The sequence below is a fragment of the Platalea leucorodia genome (assembly GCF_965183815.1).
Source record: "Platalea leucorodia genome assembly, chromosome: 2".
In the NCBI taxonomy this organism is placed as follows: domain Eukaryota; kingdom Metazoa; phylum Chordata; class Aves; order Pelecaniformes; family Threskiornithidae; genus Platalea; species Platalea leucorodia.
The window spans coordinates 86,040,168-86,060,578 of NC_138824.1; the positions used below are offsets into that span (position 1 = coordinate 86,040,168).

Here is a 20,411-nt window from a genome sequence, read left to right on the forward strand (position 1 = left end):
CTCCCTTCCCTTAATGACTTTTTGTTGTGGCATATGTGACTTTATTTAAGTTTGCTCTGTGTGCTCTAATCCAATTGCTTTGTTTAGTCAAACGAATGTTTTTTGGTTTGTTTTGAATTTTAGCTTTTGTTTTTAGCGTTAAATGTGCATATTTAATGAGGATATGTTATTAAAGATTAGATTCTCACAATGGGATATGTGCCAGCTCTTGAAATGAAGTCATGCTTGTCAGGAGGTAGTAAATAATAAGCTTAGTAAGGTTTAAAAGATGTGTCTTGCAAAACATTAGCCCCTGTAATGAGTGCAAAGTGGCAACAGCACATAAATATCAATTGTTTTTCTCCAGTGGATCCGTTTGAATATGAGTTTTCTTAATTTGAATTAAATTTTCTTTTGCCAGTTTAATGAAACAGGCAAGAAGGGATATTTGTCTTTTGAGAAACCACAGTTTCCCATCCCAGAACAATGACTTGTTTTGAACTGAAGGGGAACAATCCAACATTCGTACAATATCTTGTAATCTCTGTTCCCAAAACCATGTTAAAAATAAGAAACTGTGGTCCAGTGAATCCCCATTCAGCTGCAAGGGGGAGTCTTGGATTCCCAGCTTTGCTTCCAGGACCGTCTATATTTTGTTCTTCATTTTATCCAGAATCTTTTAATACTCCTGGGAACAAGGGCTTGGAGCAAAAGGTTCCCTGTGCTCTTAAATACCTTGAGCATCCTGGCTAGTGTGTGCACACGTGTGGCTGCTGTGTCCAGGGTGGCGTTGGCAAGAACAGGATTTGGAGACAGGGATGGGTCTGTCTCCATCCTAATTTGATCAGACAAAACTGTCTGCAGTGATGCCCTGAAAGATTGAGTGGCTTTTGATGACTGTGGTCTTAAATTCAGGCATCTAGTTTCTGTCTTTAAGTGCATGAGTCTCTCTGTGGGCCTGGGCAGAGTAACTCCTCTGCTAATAATCTGTGGAGTGGGTTTTTCATCGATGTTTCTGATGTGTCCCATGGCCCCGGTGGGAGAAGGAAGAGCTGGCGTAGCCCTTCTCTGGGGTGCACCTCTAGCCCGAAGCAAGGGAGGAAGTGGGAACAGTATGTTGGGATACAAATGTATGATGTGGAAAGCAGAATAATTTAAGTGGAGAGGAGAAAAAAGGTGTACTATGCATACACACATATTCTCAGTCACTCTTCTTTTACATTAAATTATTTTTTCATTTTTTAAGTTATGTTCATAACATTTTTGAAATTGCATCTATAAAATAAGTGCTTGACTCAGGAGCCATGTGGTACGAGATGTAATCCTGGGAAAGAGAAGTTGCCTTTCCTAATGAGCAAATATTTCACTAAGATTAATAAAAGAAAAGAAAAACAAAACCAAACAAGTAATGAAGAAAATTCCACGTATTTAGTAATATAGGGATGCTTGCCCAGTAGCCAAAACCTGTAGTATCTGGTGCTGAAACTAAGTAGCCATTATGTAAAGTAACAGCATATTGCTGTGGGTATCACACTGCTAGAGGCACCATTTCTGGCCAACGCTCAAAACTTACGTACTCAGTATGTAAGAGAAGAAGCCTTAAAAATCCTACATTTCTTTTTGTAAGAAGCTCTTATCCCAGGTGTCTGGACAAAATTATGGAAAATGGTTCTTTATTCTGCTGAATTTTTCCCCATGTGTTGCTGGACCCTCTGTATTGTTCACATTACTTGGGAGCTACCAGTATTTCAGTGGCAGGTAAAGAGGCTGCCCATCACCCACTGCATCGCAAGTCCTCCGGCTCCTCTGGAGAAGGTTAAATGCTTTGTGTCATCTCTACTTTAAGTGCACTGAAGCATTTCTAACTGACTGGCTGCTTTTTTTAATGAAAGAAATTTGTCTTGTAACAGCTTTATATGCCCAGCTAATTAAAACCACTCAATATTACTCTCCATGTATCCTGTTCTGTAGGCAGAAATGGGTTGCTCTTTGACAGATTCATTTCTTGTTGATGTTAGTTTTGTAGGACGCTGCTGTCTTGGACTTATATAACTTAGAAATAATAAGGCGTTAAGGCATTTTATATATTGGAAAATACAAAGATTTGTTAATCATTAACATAGAAAACATTTTCAGTCTTGTTTAGCATCATAAGATACAGTTTGTTCTGGATGTGCAAGTGCCTCAGCTTTATGGCAAGACTAAGTTGAGTGACGTTTAGTTTGATACATGAAGCTTGGGAATGTGTTTTAAATAAAGAAATCGTTACAACACGCTATGCCTTTGCTAGCAACCTTTTTACAAGCTGTCAGGCAGGAAAAATGCCTTTTTTAAGTGGAGGCAAGATTGTCTGTACTTTCTTAGGCACTCAGTGTTGGTTGATGCCCTTCAGATTAGTTGAAGCTTTGTATGTTTTTCCAGTGGTCTCCTTGTTGCAGCGCTTTGATTTCTTCCGTACGGATCTGAGTGTGCACAGGTGGGACCTGAAGACTGCCATGCTGCCTGTCACTCCTGATTTGAGACCTGGAGGTCTGAGCAACTTCACCCAGCTGGGAAGCTGGATCGGCTGTTGAGATGGAGCCACCTTCTAAACAAATCATGTGTACCCTGCTTTTCCTCCTATCTTTTTCTTGTGCCAAAAGCTGTGGGGTGGACTGAGGATTAGCAACCCCATTAACTTTTGTCCCAGCTGTCAAGCAGTCCTGTGACAAATTCTTCAGTGGTCATGTTGGTGCAGATTCTGTAGCACATTTAAAAGGGAAAAAGCTGTGCCTTAAAATTTCACAAATGCCTTAAAATTTCACAAATCAGGTTTCTATTCAGTATATTGTTGCTGAGCCTGTTGACTGAACAAATTGGGTTCTTTTTGCAAATACAAGAGTCTCAAAAATGAAGACCAACCACCCCCACCTCCCCAAAAGGAAGGGATGGAGAGGGGCTTGAGTAGGCACCTCTCCTCATCCCTAAGTAGAGAATCATTCAACAAGGACGTTACAGCCTGAATGGCATGACAGAAAAGGTGAAGTGAATTATTGCGTAGGTTATTTGGAGGGAGAGATCTGGTAACAAAATGATAATTGCGCACACTTCTGGCTGAGCAGTAGAAGCCATCACAATTTGCCATCTGGTTTGCCATCATTCTGACTGAATGTAGGCGGGGAGAGAGTGTTTGTAATTCATAACATGGTATTTTGGGAGAGGCTTGGTGCTGGAAACCAACCGGATGGATGCCTGTTGTCTTAGGCTATGTAAAATGTAAGCCCGGTATAACCTAGTTTGTCATACGTGAAAAGAGAGAGGCAATGTATGAATAGAAGGAGAAATAAGAGTACTGCAAGTTTTTTGTTTCATATAGATTATCTGATTAAATTATTTTGAGCAATAGGAAACCCTTCGGCGTAAAATTCCTGCCTGCTATAAACTATAGGTCTGCTTTGATCTTGCTCAGCGCTTATCCCAATTACAATGATAAGCGAGACACTACAAAATAAATTTGTAATGATGAAAAATAAACAAATACACCATTAAAATCTATTTCAGAAGCTCCTTGAAGCTGTATGAGAAATACCAGTGCTATGACAAAGTACTGATGCATGGTGCTGCTGTGGATGTAAGCTGGATCTGCATCCCATTTGTTACAAGGGCGGGAGGGGCTTCAGTACATATTGCTTGGTAAGTTACCGATTATGAGTCAGGTCATAATAGGACTCTAAAGATTTTAAAAAGTGCTCTACAGATAAGATTAATAGATCATTTGGTGAGTCTGTATAGCACGTTCATGTCTTAAAACAAGCTCAAAGTATCAGTTGGGGTCCTGTCATGGTTTAACCCCAGCCGGCAACTAAGCATGACACAATCGCTCGCTTGCCTCCCTGCCCCGGTGGGATGGGGGAGAGAATCGGAAGAGGAAAAGGGAGAGAACTCATGGGTTGGCATAAAGACAGTTTAATAGGTAAAGCAAAAGCTGCACACACGTAAGCAAAGCAAAACAAGGAATTCATTCACTGCTTCCCATGGGCAGACAGGTGTTCAGCCATCCCCAGGAAAGCAGGGCTCCATTGCGCGTAACGGTTACTTGGGAAGACAAAGGCCATCACTCCAAACGTCCCCCCCTTCCTTCTTCTTCCCCCAGTTTTATATGCTGAGCATGACGTCATATGGTGTGGAATATCCCTCTGGTCAGCTGGGGTCAGCTGTCCCAGCTGTGTCCCCTCCCAGCTTCTTGTGCACCCCCAGCCTGCTCACTGGTGGGGTGGGGTGAGGAGCAGAAAAGGCCTTGACTCTGTGCAAGCACTGCTCAGCAATAACGAAAACATCTCTGTATTATCAACACTGTGTTCAGCACAAATCCAAAACAGCCCCATACACTAAATATTATGAAGAAAATTAACTATCCCAGCCAAAACCAGCACAGGTCCCGAAAAGCATTCAGTATTAATAAAGTCACAGTAAATATTGACATTCTTATAAGCTCTAGCTTCTATTTGTACCAGTATTTGTGATGGCATTTAAAGGAATGCTTACAACAGTATTTACGGACTTTCTTAAGGAAAATTTGAAATTACGTCATCTTACAGTTTGAGAGTAAGCCTTTTCTGGTTTGGAGTTTGCGTAAGAAAATTGATGACATTAAAATATCAAGACTCATAGGAAAAGAAGCCAACCCATTCTAACATAAAACTTGTAGAAACCCAAAGTAACTGATGTAACGTGTCTTGAATAAACTATGCACCATTTTTCTTTTTTCATTTCATAACGGTAACATATTATGAAAAATGCTTATGGCATTTACCATATGCCAAGGCAGATCACAGGGAAGAGCAGGTGGAGACACTTTATGCTTTTGGTAGAGGGACTAAAAGATCTTTCCTGGCTCTTGCTTTGGCCCACAGTCATGCAGTTACTGGTGTGGGCGCCGAGCTCCTGATGTGCAAGCACAGCCAGCATATGTGCAGCAGGGTCACTGCCGGTGGCGGCTCCGTGGCCGTGCCGGGGCAGTGCTGGTGCGGAGCTGTTGGCAGGCGAGGGGAGGCATCTCCTACCATAGCCCTGTGCCTTCCTGCAGCATTCATGGGTTATTAATGTGCACACCGGAGGGGGAAATTACCTGGCACGTGAGACAGGCCTGTGTCCAAAGAAAGCGTGGGGTGTACTCTCATGGTTAACAAAGAAACCTCTTTCAGGTTGGTTAATCTGTAGAAGGCAGGGGGGTTTAATATTGTGTTTTTAATTAGAGTTAGGTTTCTGAAATCGGTGGCTCCCCTTGTACAGACGTGTGGACTGTGTGGAGCAGAGGGAAATCAGAAAGCCTCCTCGGTAGGTAGGCGTGAGCTGAAACACCTGGGAAGTCCTCTAAGGAAGCGCTATAAAGAGTAACTCTGTGTAACGGGCGCTTCAGCTACCAGGTCTGCGATGCTCTGATTCTGACTCAAGCAAAACAAAAAAGTCAAGTTTATTCATCGCTCTACGGTGTAGCGAGAAGCTTTGTAACAACTGACATTTTTGTCATGTTTTGAACACTCATTAGCACTTCAGATTAGCTATTAAAGGACATGAAACGTTTAATCACCATGTCTTTTCTTGTTAGCAGTAGTCACTAGTGCAATGCTTTTTAAAAAAGAATTGTAATTAAGTGAAAAAATTGTACTTTAACAATTTTACTTGGGATGCAGCAATTTCAGGCATTGAGATTACTGGCCTAAGCAAACTACATTTTCTTCTCCCTGAAATAGTGTTTTTAAACTCTTGAAATCTTAAAATCATAGTAAAATAATTCTAAATGTCATGCAGAAGCCTGGAAGATCCTCTTTTACTGCCCCTAAATGTTTGGGCATTTTTAGTGTTTGGTGCAATGGTGAATACTTTTACTCACGATTGAAACTAATGATTTCTCATTTTCTAAAGGTCTGCTGTTTAATGAAATATGATAAGCATGATACAGCATTGGTTCTGTAACAGTGACACATTCATTGAATTGCTTTTTTCTTCCCCAGTACTAGTTAGCTATTTAAAAAGCTGTTTGGAATAGATTTCTGACTAACTTTAAAAAGGAGTTCTCTCAATTATAAATTAAAGGAAAATGTATAAGCCTCAGAAATCCTCAAAATACTGAAGCGCAGTCTTTTATTATGTTTTCAGCCTGATATTCAAAAGGTTCCAAATAACAGTAAAATAAAAAGCTAATTCCTTCAGGGGTCCGTAACTGTAGGACTTTTTTCTTAAGTCGAGATCTATTCTTCTGTGCGAAATTGGCATTTAATCAAAATAATTTTCATGTAACTATTTGTATTCTAAAAATACAGAATGTGTGAAAGAGTAAAAGCAAATACTCATTTTTAATAGTATATTCCAGGGAACTCTGAAGGGAATGCCGTCGAAAATATCAGTGAAAGTTTTCTGATCAACACCTATCCTTCCTTTTGCTTTTCTAAATGGCCAAGACCTGCCCCAAGCTGTGGTGGGAGAAGGCTTCACAATGAATTCATGCTGTGAGGATTTCTGACAGCTTTGCTAATCACGAGCAGGCAGGCGGCTCTGTACCCGCAGCGATGCCCCGGCGGTGCGGTGCGCGGCGAGGCAGCACATGGCATCCCGTCCCACGGGGAGGGGAGGAGGCAGGCTGAAATGCTGAGCCAAAGCAAGAAGATGGGGGCTGTGGCTTCTTGCAGCTTCTTCCCTGGCCGTGCGGGGAGTGGGTGGCTAGCCATCCGACTGCCCGCATGGGGAAGCTCCGAGCAGAGGTCAGATGGGTTTTGGGTAGAAATAGGGGTTGGTCACACCGAAGTCTTCCTCAGCTGGAACGGATGCAGTGAGGGGACCCAAAGTACCCGTGCTGGAAGGCATGGGTGGCGGAGGAATAGCGGTGGGTTTGTATGTGGGAATTAGGGATGAGAGAGAGGTGACACTTGTGGCTGTTCTTCCCGCTTGCATTGATGAGTCAGGACCGGGCTGAGACACACTTCTTTCTCCTTGCCTCAGCCACCCGCGGAGAAAGACAGTGGACCGCAGGTGATGACTGCTGCAAAGGTCTTGGGAAGAACCGAGATGCAGGAAAATAGACTTGTTTCCTATAAATGCTGAATGGTAAAGTTTTCTTTCAGAGGTAACGGTGAAAACCTGACCAAGAAAAACAATACCTTGTTACATTTTTCCTGCATGCCAATGGGGTAAATTTTCCTATTGGCATTTAGAGGATGCTGAGTGATGAGGATTGGATTTGCAGAAGAAAATCTTCTCCTTCTCTCTGGACCTTAGCTTCTTTCATACAGTGAGGGGAAAAAACAACGTCTCTGCAGGCCTAGCTGAAGTGTAACCTTAGTGATAAACAGTGGGGAAGGTGAAATTGAAGAGTAAGATGCAAACAAAAAAAGGTCAGTTATTACTAGGACTAAATATATTTTTGTGGGCTTGACAATACAGAAAATATTTCTTTAAAAAAGAGAAGAAGGATTGTATATACTTCACAGCTTATAGACTTCTGAAAATATGTTTATCCTTGACAGTGTCTTAAGGTCTCAGAAACCGTAAGAAGTTACAAGCACCTCAGAAGGAGACATCTGGGACCCTGCCTTTTGAGATTTCAGGGCAGGGTTTGAGCTGGAGAGCTTCTTCCTGTGGGCAGCGTGTTAGGTTTTGAAGTTCTATGCAGAGATTAACTCCTTGAAATGGAATTACCAGCTATTGCATGTTCAAAACAATTGCTGATTTTTGTTTTGTTTTTTTTTTCCTAATACATAACTTGGAAAAGTCTTGAAGACCAAATTCAGAAAAAATGGGAATCAAGTTATTTTACCAGTATTAAAGCATTTCTGGATAAAAACAGAAAATGAAGGAAGAAGTCAGTAGTAGGCCTTATGGTTGTATAAAACTGCATTATAATTAATTTTGGAACATTTTCTATATATTAACACTGGCTAATAATGTGCATTTAATGGGAAAGCTTTTTTTTAAATATCTCCAAATGCTGATGCTTTTGACATTTTCACAGTATTTTAAGGTAATGACATTAATTTCTAAGAGAGACTGTAAAGGGCATACTTTGGTCTGATGCTTATACCTTTCATAATATCAATTAAATTATTTAGTCTCTGCCTGCTAACAGCTGAAAGGACATGAATAACTCTGCAAGTTTCTGCTAGAACTAAAGCTTCATCACCTAACAAGATGTGCAAGCTCACACTTACATAAAGCACTAGTGTGATCTGCTCTAGTTTCGGTAGGAGTATTCACATGCTTGAAGTTAAAATCGTGGATGGTCTCAGAAATGAGGCCCATAGTTGAGAACTACAATGTAGCTGAGGTACCTCGGAAACCTTACTCTAGGGATTTTCTAATTTAGACTTTTTTATTTCTGCAGCGTTAATATTGCATTTGTGCTAGCATCTAGCATTCAATTTGCATGTAGTTAGTCCTTAGTTACTTTATTGAGGGTGGTACGTTTTTGGGTTGGCAATAGCTGTGAAAATAATGTAATAATGAATAGTCCTGCAAAAGTACTTGTGGACTGACGCTGTTCCTCTGTTTTATCTGGGATGAAAATTTTACTTTCTGGGAAGCTAAAAAAAGCAGTTGTTTTTTATGTCTGTACCCTCAGAAACTTTTTCTAGTTGCTCTCATCCAAGATATTTTTAAAACATTACTTTCTCATTGCTTTTGTTTAATTGCTTTTAATTGTTTTAAAACATTTGGGCATTCACAGGCCATTTTTTTCCTCCAGATGGGAATAGGCCTTCTTGAGATTATTTGGAAAGTACTGTTGCTACCAGCTGTCTTAGATATAAATTTAAACTTGCTAATTTATTTAGTAAAATTCTTTCAAAACTCAAAAATGTTAGGATCTAATGATTTAAGTTGGACTGTGAAAGCCTCTAATCTTCTGTGTCCAAATTAGCCTTCCTCATCCTATGTGCAGAAAGGAGGGGAGAGACATTTTGGGATGGAGTTCAATAGCATCAGGCCAAACATTGAAAGATTGTTTGCACAGCTGTGTCTAAGCAGTGACCAAACTGTTAAACAACCTAGTGGGGGGAAAATGAATAGAAACTTCTGTTGGCCAGAGCACCGAGTTTCCTGGACAGTGCTCAGGACGTTATGAAGTCATTGCACATGCTGGGTCAAGGCTTTTACCCATATTTTCCCCTTGCGCTTGGGAATAATTCATGCTTTGCTTTTTCATAATAATATAATTGGCTTAAAGCATCTGAACAAAATTCTGTATTGACAAATGATGCACTGTAGTGTACTTACCTATAACTTCAATTAGGGAACCTTTCCCTGCCAGTGAACTGATTCACTGATGTGAGAGGAGACAGTGCCTGTATATCTGTCTTCTTTCCTTGCAAATTGTAGATTATGAAACTGGACTACTGAGCAATAATTTAATCAGAGGCATCAGAAGAGCATTAAGCTCCATTAAACGTTGGGTCACCATCAATGTCAGATGAGTATTAAATTATGGCTTGCAACTTAACAGTACTCATCCAAAAGGCCGTGCTTAGGTTCTTGGCAAGCATGTAGCAGTTTATTATGGAACAGATGCTTCAGAGCTTAACATATGACTGAAGTGTCAGGTTGTGTCAGAGAAGATGGGCCCAATGCTAATGTGGTGCTGACTTTGTGAGACACGTGTTAGCGAATCGCTCCCTACCTGAACGATGTGGGTTAAAAGTGTTTCATTAATAGGATCTCCTGTTGAATGCTTGGAAGCCAAAGCACTGCTCCGTCTGCCAAAGGCTGGCTTCTAATGTGAATAGGTTATAATAAAATTCTCCTGCAAGTGGTGGAGATGCAGTTCTCCTGATAAGGAAGGAGGATCCCCACAGGCTGCTCAGAGTTTGAATTTTTATGTAGAAGAAACATCATTTTCTTTCTGGTTCTGGTGTACCATAATATTGCCAGCCTGATATTTGGAGGATGACTTTGATACCTCTATTGCTAGTCACAGATTTTCCAAGTAACAGCAGCAAGGTGAAACTAGTAACACTCTTTCTGTGTGGCTTCGCTGATGTTAGCATCAGTTCTCATGCAGCAGCTAAATCATTGAGGCTTTTGTCAGTCTGCTGTACAGCTCCTGCCACTTAGGAAAGCTGAGTGCTGCAGGAGATCCTGACCTTGGAGCTATACAGGGAGAGAGAGGAGGGTGAAAAATGGGTGCTAGAATAAAATGGTTTTCCCATTCCTGTTTAGGTACAAAGAGAATAAGGAGGAGATAAAGAAGAGAGGGAGTGGGTTGCGCTGGTAGAGTAACAGATGTGCTGAGGAAGATTTTTGCTGATGGTGGTGCTGGGAAAGCAATAAATAAGAGTGACGTTGACATAGGTAAAGCTTACCTGGTCTTTATGCAGCCTCTAGCTTGGTGGTAAGATGGGTTCTTTAAGTGGGTATCCTAACAAGATTTCTCTGCCCATCTGCTGAAGGTGGTGGTTAGTGTTCTTCCCAAAATCCTGCCCATGGTTAAGATTTTCTTATCTGATTGTAACCACAAGTTGGCCGCATAGTCTTAGGGGCACAATATCATGGCAGGATATTTTAAGCCGTGTTACAGGTTTTCATTTATTAGGGATTGCATCACTGGTGCTCAGATGTTGCCAACTAAATTCTTGCTGCTGTGCAGAAACCATAGAAACTTCTGTTTTGTGGCAGTGGGCTGCAGATGAGAATGCTGCAGTTTCAGCTGAAGGAGCCTAGGAGAGCTGGGCAGAAGGCAGTGGTCTTGAGGGATGGGTCCTGTTGTCTGGCTGCAGGATAGGCTGACTGAGGTGATGGGACAGTGTGTTGCAAAACCGCTCCAGTCAAAAGTCTCCAGAATCTCCTTCTGCCCACAATTTTCACCCTAAAATGTGGTGTTCATTTGCTTGTTAAAAAGTGCTGTCCCAGAAATCTGCATGTCCTATATTGCTATACTGTTGTTTTTGTTTTCAAAAATATACCAACAACTTGTTGAAATTTTAATACTAAGCTATTAATATTAAAGCTTCAGATATTTTTTCCATTTTCCACTTTTCTCCATATTACAGTGGTGAAACTGGCCATTATGCAGAGAACCAGCTCCGAAGGGGACTTTAGCAGAGCAGAACCTGTCATGAGAAAGGGAATCGCACCTTATCTTTATAGGCATTAGAATTGCTATTTCCTATCTACCAGTGCTTAACTTCATGCATGCTTTATTATTAAAAGCCTTGTCATTTCTGAAATAGTTCAAGTTAGCGAAGAGATTCTGAAAGAACTGAAGAGTGCTAAGGTATTATTGTCTCTTAACAGGAGGCTGGAATAATACATAAGCACTAGGATGCATGTGATGCAGTGCAAGATCAGAATACAGCTGATAAATACGTGTTTAACAAACTGGTTGGCATTTGGAAATGATGGTGGAAACGATGCATTTGATACCTTAGAGCAGGTACTTGGAAATAAAGATGTCCTCTGTCTTTCAAAAAAACCCCACTCTTTAAGTCTCACTCAGGTTCAGAAAGTTTATTTTTAATGAGACTAAAGGAGTTTGTGGCAGGTAGCAAGGGCAATCTTTTCCTTCAGTCTTTAGCGACAAGGAGGAAGGCATGCAAAGTCAGCCAGAGTTACTATGATCAAAATAGTAATTATTATTAATTCATTCAGGTTTTACAACTACTTGAAATGGTATCTAACCTTATCTTTCAGGTATACTTTTAAGATAATATATGGAATAAGGTATCTCTCATACAGTAAGAAAATTAGCATATATAACAAGTCCTGTTAAACTCTGCAGAGTGAAAATTCAGATATTTTCTTGTACTTTTTGGTTTTGTTTTTTTTTACCAGCTTTTGGTTGGGTCTGGATGAGGTGCTAACTGAAATACTTAGTATTTTTATACTGGTACACCCTCACCATCCCTTTTCAATATAAAGTAAACAGTGCTTAAATGGGCAGGAGATAATGGAGCAAGATCAAGAAGTACACTACAGTTGGCTACATACGGCTAGCACAGAAATTGTTCAACAGCATTTACCTCCTGGTGATGTGGAAATGGGCAGGAATATCCATAATCGGGACACTTTATCCCACACTGACTGATACAAGTATGTAGTTCTACCAGCCAGGGATATTGCAGAATAAAGGATGAAGATCGCACAAAGGAAACCCAAGCTCGAAATTAATTCAGTGGTAAAACTTTATATGCATTTTTTTTTTCCTTTTATCTGATAAGCTATGGCACTGTGGAACTGCAGCCGCAGTTAAATCTCAGCTCTGGTTTAGTTTGCCCTGCGTTCCACGTGGCTTGGGGCAAGGCTGTTTGTACGTATGGCTAAGCAAAACGCACGAGAGCATCACTTTACCTTGTGCTGCCTTCTGGAGGGCTCCGTACGAGCAGAGCTCTCAGTGCGCCGTCAGTTTTCTGTGATGTCTCTGTCCTCTTTCTACGTGAATTGCTTGGGAGGCCGAGTGCGGTGCGCATCTTCCACCTCCCTCTAGAAGGTTCTCAATGTTGCCTGCAACAGTGGCAAAGTGTGGGGATTTCAGGTTTTCCTTCGGGTTTCCCAGCATTAAGTTTCTGAGTTGGTTAAGTAAACGTGTGTATATGTGTGCATTATAAAACATTAGTAGCACTAAACTGCAGCATTTTGCACAAATGTATGTAGTGTGTAATACTAATGTTTAATGAAGTACCTCCTCCTCTCTTTGGGAAAGAGCTTCAGGGACAGGTTTTGTGCCATTAATTTAGTGCTATGCAGTTAATAGTTAAAACCAAATTGTTACTAGTTTTGTGTGACGCATGCACACGTTACTTTCCATGTGAACGGTCATTTCTCTTTCCTGGGGATATAACATTGACGAGACTTGAAAGAGACTAATACGTCGCTGTGGATTAATTCAGTCTTTGAAGGATCTAATTCCTAGTTACTGCTTTTTGCTCATATGGCTAAATTGTATGAGCAAGTGATTATGCAAAATGAGAAACTAGCTAAAGTGTAACTTAGGTTGTCACTTCAACAGATTTTTTTTGTTAATTTTTTATGTATTTACAACTTATGCAAAGCTGACAACATTATTTTAAAAAGTATATTGCCAAAGAAAGTAAAAAATTAAGGAATGTATTTTGCCATGGTCCAGTCGCGTGGGTTGCACTCCCACTTTACAAGCTTACAGTTCATATTGTAGTTTTTACATTATGGAACTTCTTCTTCTCTTTTAATGAGCAAGAGGGAGAGTGGGGAAGAGCAGGCCTGTAAAGTTGTCTTTGCATGTACTTTTATGTAAAGCTCTCTGCTTTGAATATAGTTTGAAGCAGATTGTCTTAGCCAAGAAGCTTAAAACTGAAATGTCTTCGACTTCTTAACATACACTGGATCTGTGCATATCAGAATATAATAAAGCTATACTTGTAGGCCTGTTTGTAAAGTTATTTGAACATATTCTGTCCAATTATGGGTGATGCCATTAGGGTTCTCTCTTAATTCTGAAATTCTTCCTGAGAGAAGGCAGGTAGAGCCAGTGAATGTTGGATGATTTTGCTGGTGTTAGAAGGAAAAACAGATGTAGAGGAAGGAAGAATAATTTGGAGCATGGATGGAAGTCATCGTATAAGCACTCCCAACCAAGCCGAGCATCTTGTCCACTGTTGCTCCAGAGAGAGGTTCAATGTAAGCATATGAGGAATGAGGAATTGCTCGTGTTGCAAAATGAATTGCATTGCTTTTAACCATGCTGCTGGGCTGCATGAAATCCACAGACCCTGTGTGATGGCATCACCAAATAAATCCTGAAGCCTTATCTGAACCATTAACAGATTTCTCCAGTGATGGGAGACAGTGTAAAGTACTGAGGTAAAGGAAAGCTTTAACAACTGTTGTATTACTTCTCTGGGGACATGATGCTTGCTCCAAAAGGATGCATTCTGACATAATAAATTCTTGGCAGCAAAGCTGGTTTTGGTGATGAAGAACTGTAACAAAAGCTGTAGCAGAGCTTATTTGACTATTTTGCGTAATAGCATTTATTAGCTCGTGTGAGGGAGGGAGAAGAGGAGGGCCCTTCTTGTGACAACAACAGCGTGTTTAATGTGACTGCTCCAGAGAACGCTGTAAAAATGCAAACATGGGGAGGCATTTGAAAGAACAAGCAGTACTTAGCTACTTACTTGGTTAATGTCAGGGGTGCGCTTGGCTTACATAAACATCTTCTGACTGTCTTACATATTATACTTGTTTTTTCCCTTTAATATATGATTCATTTATATTTTGCAGAGGGGTGGGATGGTTACTGAGGCATCGTATGTGAAGTGATGGAAGTGATGAATATTAGAAGTATAGCTTTCCCCTTCTTCTTCAAGACACTCCTACACATATCAAAGTATTTGACCAGTGATTTTAAGTTACAGATGTTTCATTGTCATGTGGAGGGGGATGTACAGCTTTTTCTGCCCACAACCCTAAAACCGTCCCAAATCTCACACTGTGCTGAATTGTGCAAGCTTCTGTTAAAGAGAGCTTCAAGCCTGGGAATTGCATGGGCGTTGCGAGAAGGAAGAATGAACAGGAGGGAGTTCACTCAGAGTTTGAAGAAACTTTCCCTCCTGCCTGCCTGCTGTAGGCTTGGACACTTGATGGCTTTGCACTTCCTATGGTCATATGTGCTAGTGTGAAGCACAGCTGCAAATAATCATGGGAGACAGTGAAAAACTATGGAAAATGCAGACTTTCGTATCTTAAGTCCTGAGGGGGTGTTTTAGCCTTAGAGACCCATCTAAACTGTTGAAGAAGCCAATACCACACCTATTTAGACAAAGCCTCCCATCCGTAGGGGATAGGGTGGTTGCATTTCAATGCTTACAGTCATATTAGGGAATTAGGTAGTCCTGTCTTTTTGCTGCATGGTGCAAAATTGTTTGGAGGGCAGGTGCTGCGCATTAGTGCAGTTGCGGTTGGAGATGCGCAGCCGTAGCCGTAGGGCTGGGACAGGTGGAGAGCTGGTTCGCCTTGGGCGCGCTGCGCCCCTGCTAGCCCTTTCTGGCTCTGGCACTGTTACGTTGGTGGTGTGCTTGGACCTGGTGGTACCCACTTCAGCCCATTTTAATATCATTAGTGCTCAGTGCTTGCTCTGAAACTCTAAAGTCAGAAGGATGCATGCTGATAAAAACTTTTTGTTTTGCTGGCTCATAAATTGCTTTATCTTTTAGGGGGAACCAATTAGTAACACAGTTACTCCTTATAGTCTGATGTATGGTAGCAAGTTCTTAGAACACATCAAATCCCTACAGTGGTAGTGATGCAGACAGATGTTGTACATTTTCAGATGGGAAAAATGGGAACACATGAAATTAAAAAAAATTATCTGATGAAACACAAATAGATCAAATGCATGTTAGTGAATGGTATTTAGAACCCTACTTTTATAATGCTGATTGAAAAATGCCTATATGCTAAGATAGTTGCAATGTGTTCTAATTTACATGTGATAATTGGAGCAGAAACGTAGTACTTTGAGGAAGAATTTAACCATTGATTGGACCCAAGAAGACTTCCCTTTCTTGAGCCACTCTGCAAACTGCAGCACACGTGAAATGGGAAAGAGTGTGATGGCATGAGTGTGAAAACTGTGAAGTGAAACAGAGTAGAAATAAAAGTAGGTGTGGAGGGATCTGCCTTTATTAGCTAGCTAGCTGGAATTTCATGGAGGAAAAGAGAAGTTTATCAAGCATCCTGGGTCAGGGCCATGTCTCCTTGTGTATTACTTTGTACGGACTCTAGCATCCTGGGTCCCTGAATAAGACTCGACTGTGTGGATCCTTGTGTATCATAAAAATATATTATTACATGTAAAGTGACAATGCCCCTTTTTCCTCTTGTTTTTTGCAAAGCTTTGATCGTACATTCTATGTCCTCAAAGCTGCTTCAAAAATCATGAGGGCATAGATTTATGTAGAAAAAAAAAAGAGGCAATAATGGGATTTCCTTTTTGAGATTTTAGAGGAGTATTTCTTTCAGTGTTTATAATCTTATAATCTTGATAATGCTTGGACAACTTATTGGAGATCTTCTGGTTTTTGTAGAATATGATACTTAAACAAACACCCCCTCCTCCCCCCATTAGCCTGTCTGTATTTTGTTCAGAATACAAGTAGAATTCCTGGGGGGGGTGTGTGTGTGAAATCATTACAGTTCAGATATTTTTAGTTTATCTCTAGATGCCTCCCAAATTGTGTTGAACTTCTAACCCTGAGTTTAAAATGGCTTTGTCACTTTATACATTGAATTATGAGAACGAATGCACACTTTCTCATCCCATCCCCATTGTGGCTGCCCTAGGCCTCTGCAGTTGGGTGTAGTACTGTCTATCAGGAGTAAATGGATGCATTCCTTTGATTAGCTTCATTTGAGGGGTTCCTGAGATTTAATGATGCTGTGGGTTGTTTGGCTCCTCTCCCTTCCACTAGCAAAGAGATTTCCGCTGCCATTATCAGCCACACTAACTTTTCAGCACACTTCAGCATTTCTCATGTGCAAAGGCCACAGCTGTAGTTGAACAATGTGGTTGTTGTAATCCAATAATGAGTCCTATATATAACAATAATTATAACCTCTTACATTGAGAACAATATTGATAATCAGGGATACTAATCCTTGAATTTCATAGAAATAGAGCTCGACATTGGTTGTTGCAGTGTTATCCACGTTTTTTAAGATTTCAAATACTTTGCAAAACTTGTGTGTGCTTGTGTAAAGATTTGGCTTTGCTATACAGATGAGCATAATGGAAACAAAAAGCACCCAGAGAAATATGAATGATTACATTTATCAACAGCTAAACAGAACACTTTGGATATTATTCTTGTAATTAACAAGTCTAACTTGCCATAATAAGCCCTGATTAGAAGTAGTCTAACAGCAAGGACCAATTTTATTGAAAATTTGTCTTATTAGACACTGCACCCAGTTCAGTCTTGTGTATCTTTAAATCATGCTTGTACTTAGTCTATATGTACACTTTCTGCCTCTCCTCCTCCTCCTATTTTAATTTCATTTTCTTTTTTCAAGAAAACCCTTTTAAAAGTTGGTCAGTGTGAAAGTCTTTGTAAAATAGAGCTCTTGAGCCATGTATGATTCACTCAGTCTTGGTGTTTCTACAATTTTCTGGTGAATGAAATTTCCCTTTATTGCCAACATGGTCATATAGTAAATATATCCAGGTCTCATAAGAGTTCACAATCATGAAAAGAGAGTGCATCTGTAGGCACGGAAAGAGCAGACACTTCAGAGTTAGATTCCTCGAACAGGATTTGATTTTTAATTACAGAATTAGTAGTGACCCAAGACAGTACTTCTTTCACCCCAAACTTCTGTTTCAACCCACCGCTGTCGCAAATACACTCTGACTCCCAAGTTCTCGCCTGGCATAATGCCATCTCCTTCTTCACTGGTGGCTTTTCCTTTGACCGACCACAGACCCTTCTCCTGGCAAGGACCTTAAAAAGAACAGAGCAACATGCAAGGTCTAAAATATACTTCTATTTCAGTTCCTCATTTTGCACATCTCTTCAGGAGCCTGGTGTGATACCTTCCTTATTTACCTCACTGCTGTACACAGTACCTCTGGTCTAGTAGCCAGGGTCTCGGCATTTATAATATTTTCAGGAGAGGCTGAATTTGGGTTACGTTGCTGCTTCTCATGTTCACATCTTCTGTCTTTTGAGTTCTTCATTCTACAAACTTAACATGCTTTTCTGGGTATAGTAGTATATATCCAGTGGATATGAAGTGGGTTTTTTTATGTATTGTGTTTCTTTTTCATTGTCTAAAAATGTAGTTTTTAGTTAGCAGTACCTTTCAGCTAATGTTTTGACTGTGAACAGTTGAAGATTCCTAGAAAAAAATACATCTACCCTAAACTGCACATGAAAAACACTTAATCTTATACTATATTCTATGAATACACGTTATGCTTGAAGGAATAATTATTTGGATCTTCTCAGTCATTTTTAATGTTTGTTTTTAATGCTTTTGGAATTTTCTTTGACTCGGATATATACAGAGAGGGCGGGAGAGGGAATGAGAGAATAATTCTATAGAGTGAAGGACAAATATGTTTTGCAGTTAGAGGGCTTTTGCCTGAAATTGCAGATAACCAGTGCACAAGGTTATTGTTCTGCTCTTTTGCAAATTCTGCTGTAATCCAGGCATTTGACAATTCTTTTTTTCATTAATCCTGTACCCATTCATAAATCCAGGGCCTGCAATTAATTTTTTTTTTCCCCAGTTTTAAACATATTGTAATTTTTTCCCAATCTGTAGTGAAAACTACTTCTGGGGTTTCTTTTGCCATCCTACCTGCAGTGCTCCTCTGGGATGGGGCATTACTTTTTTGTGGCCATCCTGTCCACAGTAGGCATTTGCCATCTACTGCACTTAAAACATTCTGTTCTTTCCTCCATCTTTTGGCACCGATAACTGTGACATCTGTTTGTCACATATGAAGCCCAGGAGGTGCTGAAGACCGCGAAGCAGCGAGCATCCCTTACGTGAGCATCCCTTACGTGGGCAGAGCAGAATTATCTTTGCCTCTCAGGTGGGGAAGCGGCTGGCTTGGCTTGCTCCTCGTTTCTGTGGTGACATTCAGACATGGAGAGTTTCCAAATGCCCATCTGCTATGTACAGATTGTGGGGAAACCTGGCCTTTCCTCTTCTCCCCTCTCGCGCTCTGGTTCTCCTAGGGAGGAAACATGAGTGTGTACCCCAAATAGGAGCTGCTGTGGCGGGGAGAATTGCCCGCTCTCGGCTGCCTGCAGTGTCTGTGCCCAGGAGCAGCTCTCTGGTTGAGGCGCAAGAGAGGGAGAAGTTTTCTGGATGGTTGTATTGCTCTTTGACATAAGCAAAGCTTGCATTTTTGTATAATTAAAGTGAAGAGGCTAGTAGCCTACCAGCTCTGAATTAATAAAGCCTATGTGCAAATGCATGTCATAGCACAATGTTTTAAGTTATCAGGAACTCAGTTGAACATTTAAGTTTGAAACATATGTAGACTCGTGCAGTTTCAAAGGTGGTCAGTCCTTAAGAATAGTTGGCTTAAATTTAATGCATATTTAATGGTGAGCAGGGAGAAAACAACTGTGATTTTTTTCTGAACATTTAATGTTTTAGTGGTCCCTTCCATCATGCTAGTTTAGGTAAAAATGTTGCAAATGATAGTTTATAATCTGAAAAGGCATTGGATAGTGCTACATATATGCCCAGCTTATATTATACTCTAGTTTAAATTTTTTTTAATGACTTGTTAAATTCTGTGCTACAGACCATTGCTTGAATTTTTATTTGTTAAGGCATAAAACTAATGCAGTTTAGGTAGGGCATACTCTTTCTTTTCAAATTGAAAGATGAATTTGTTTGCCTTATATTTAAAGAAAAAGAAAAGCCCCAAACCTGTAATTTGTTTTTTAATAAAGCTGTGTGTCTTTCCCTCCTGTGCAAAATTATTCCATGTATTGTCTGTATGTTATTGCTTTTCAGTAAATGCTGGGTTTACAGAACAAGGGCTTGCCAAGGGAAGTTGGCAGTTTGCATCCTCATTCTGATTTACCAGGGGAGCATACTCCCTTGTCAAAGTTTCAGGTATAATAATTAAACCTGTAATGTTCATCATCTTTCCCTTAACTCCAAACTGAAAAGAAGACTGATAAGGACACAAGCTCTGTTATCTTCACTGTAGCTTTCCAACCTTAAGGAAAAATTCTTTTGCCACCAATCTGGGGAAGAATATTCTACCTAGTTGCCACTGCTTTTAGAACTGTGTCTTCTCATGTATATCTGAGCAGCTGATTGCAAATTTTGGTTCAGATCTAGCCATAGAAGAAGTCTACTTTAATACTTTTTAGTCTCTTAGAGGTGGAAGGAAAGACTGAACTGCTTGGAGAGGAGGAGCAGACTGTGGGATCAGAACCTGAGTATATATTTCATGGAGAGGGTCATTTGACTTTGGATTACCACAGCTGTGCATAACCTGTTTTGACACTGAGTTACAGGGTGCTTTGTCGGTTTGCTTCTTTCAAAAGATAACCTGTTACACACATCAAAATAAGACAATACCTCAGAGAGATCATGAAGCGTGCAGTTGTGTTATTAGTTAGGAGATTGCAAGCACAGAAGATTTCCCTCGAGGGTAGCACTCCATCTTGCAATCTTATTCCAGAAAATCATATAAGTAAAAAAATTAAATTAAACATTTCTTGATCAGTTTCTACTGTGCCTTTGTAATAAAAGGAATAGAAATTTGCCCAATTTCACATCAGTGAGCCATTAAAAATTGTTAATGATTTGATGAACTCTATCTTGGCTCACACAAGGTAGAACTCAGTGATGGAGTAGGGGGAAAAACCAGCTCCAGTATGTTCTGCTTGCAAGAGAAACTTCTCTTCTAGATAAGTTTTTTTTTTTTTTTTTTAATGTTAAAAGCACTGACTTTTCTG

General features: G+C 40.3%; 1 protein-coding gene across 4 annotated transcripts in view; it reads left to right on the forward strand.

Annotated features, from left to right (window-relative positions):
• Positions 1–20,411, forward strand: part of CNKSR2 (connector enhancer of kinase suppressor of Ras 2) — a gene marked incomplete at both ends in the record, with an annotated part of 215,875 nt that overhangs the window by 11,960 nt on the left and 183,504 nt on the right. The window lies entirely within an intron of this gene.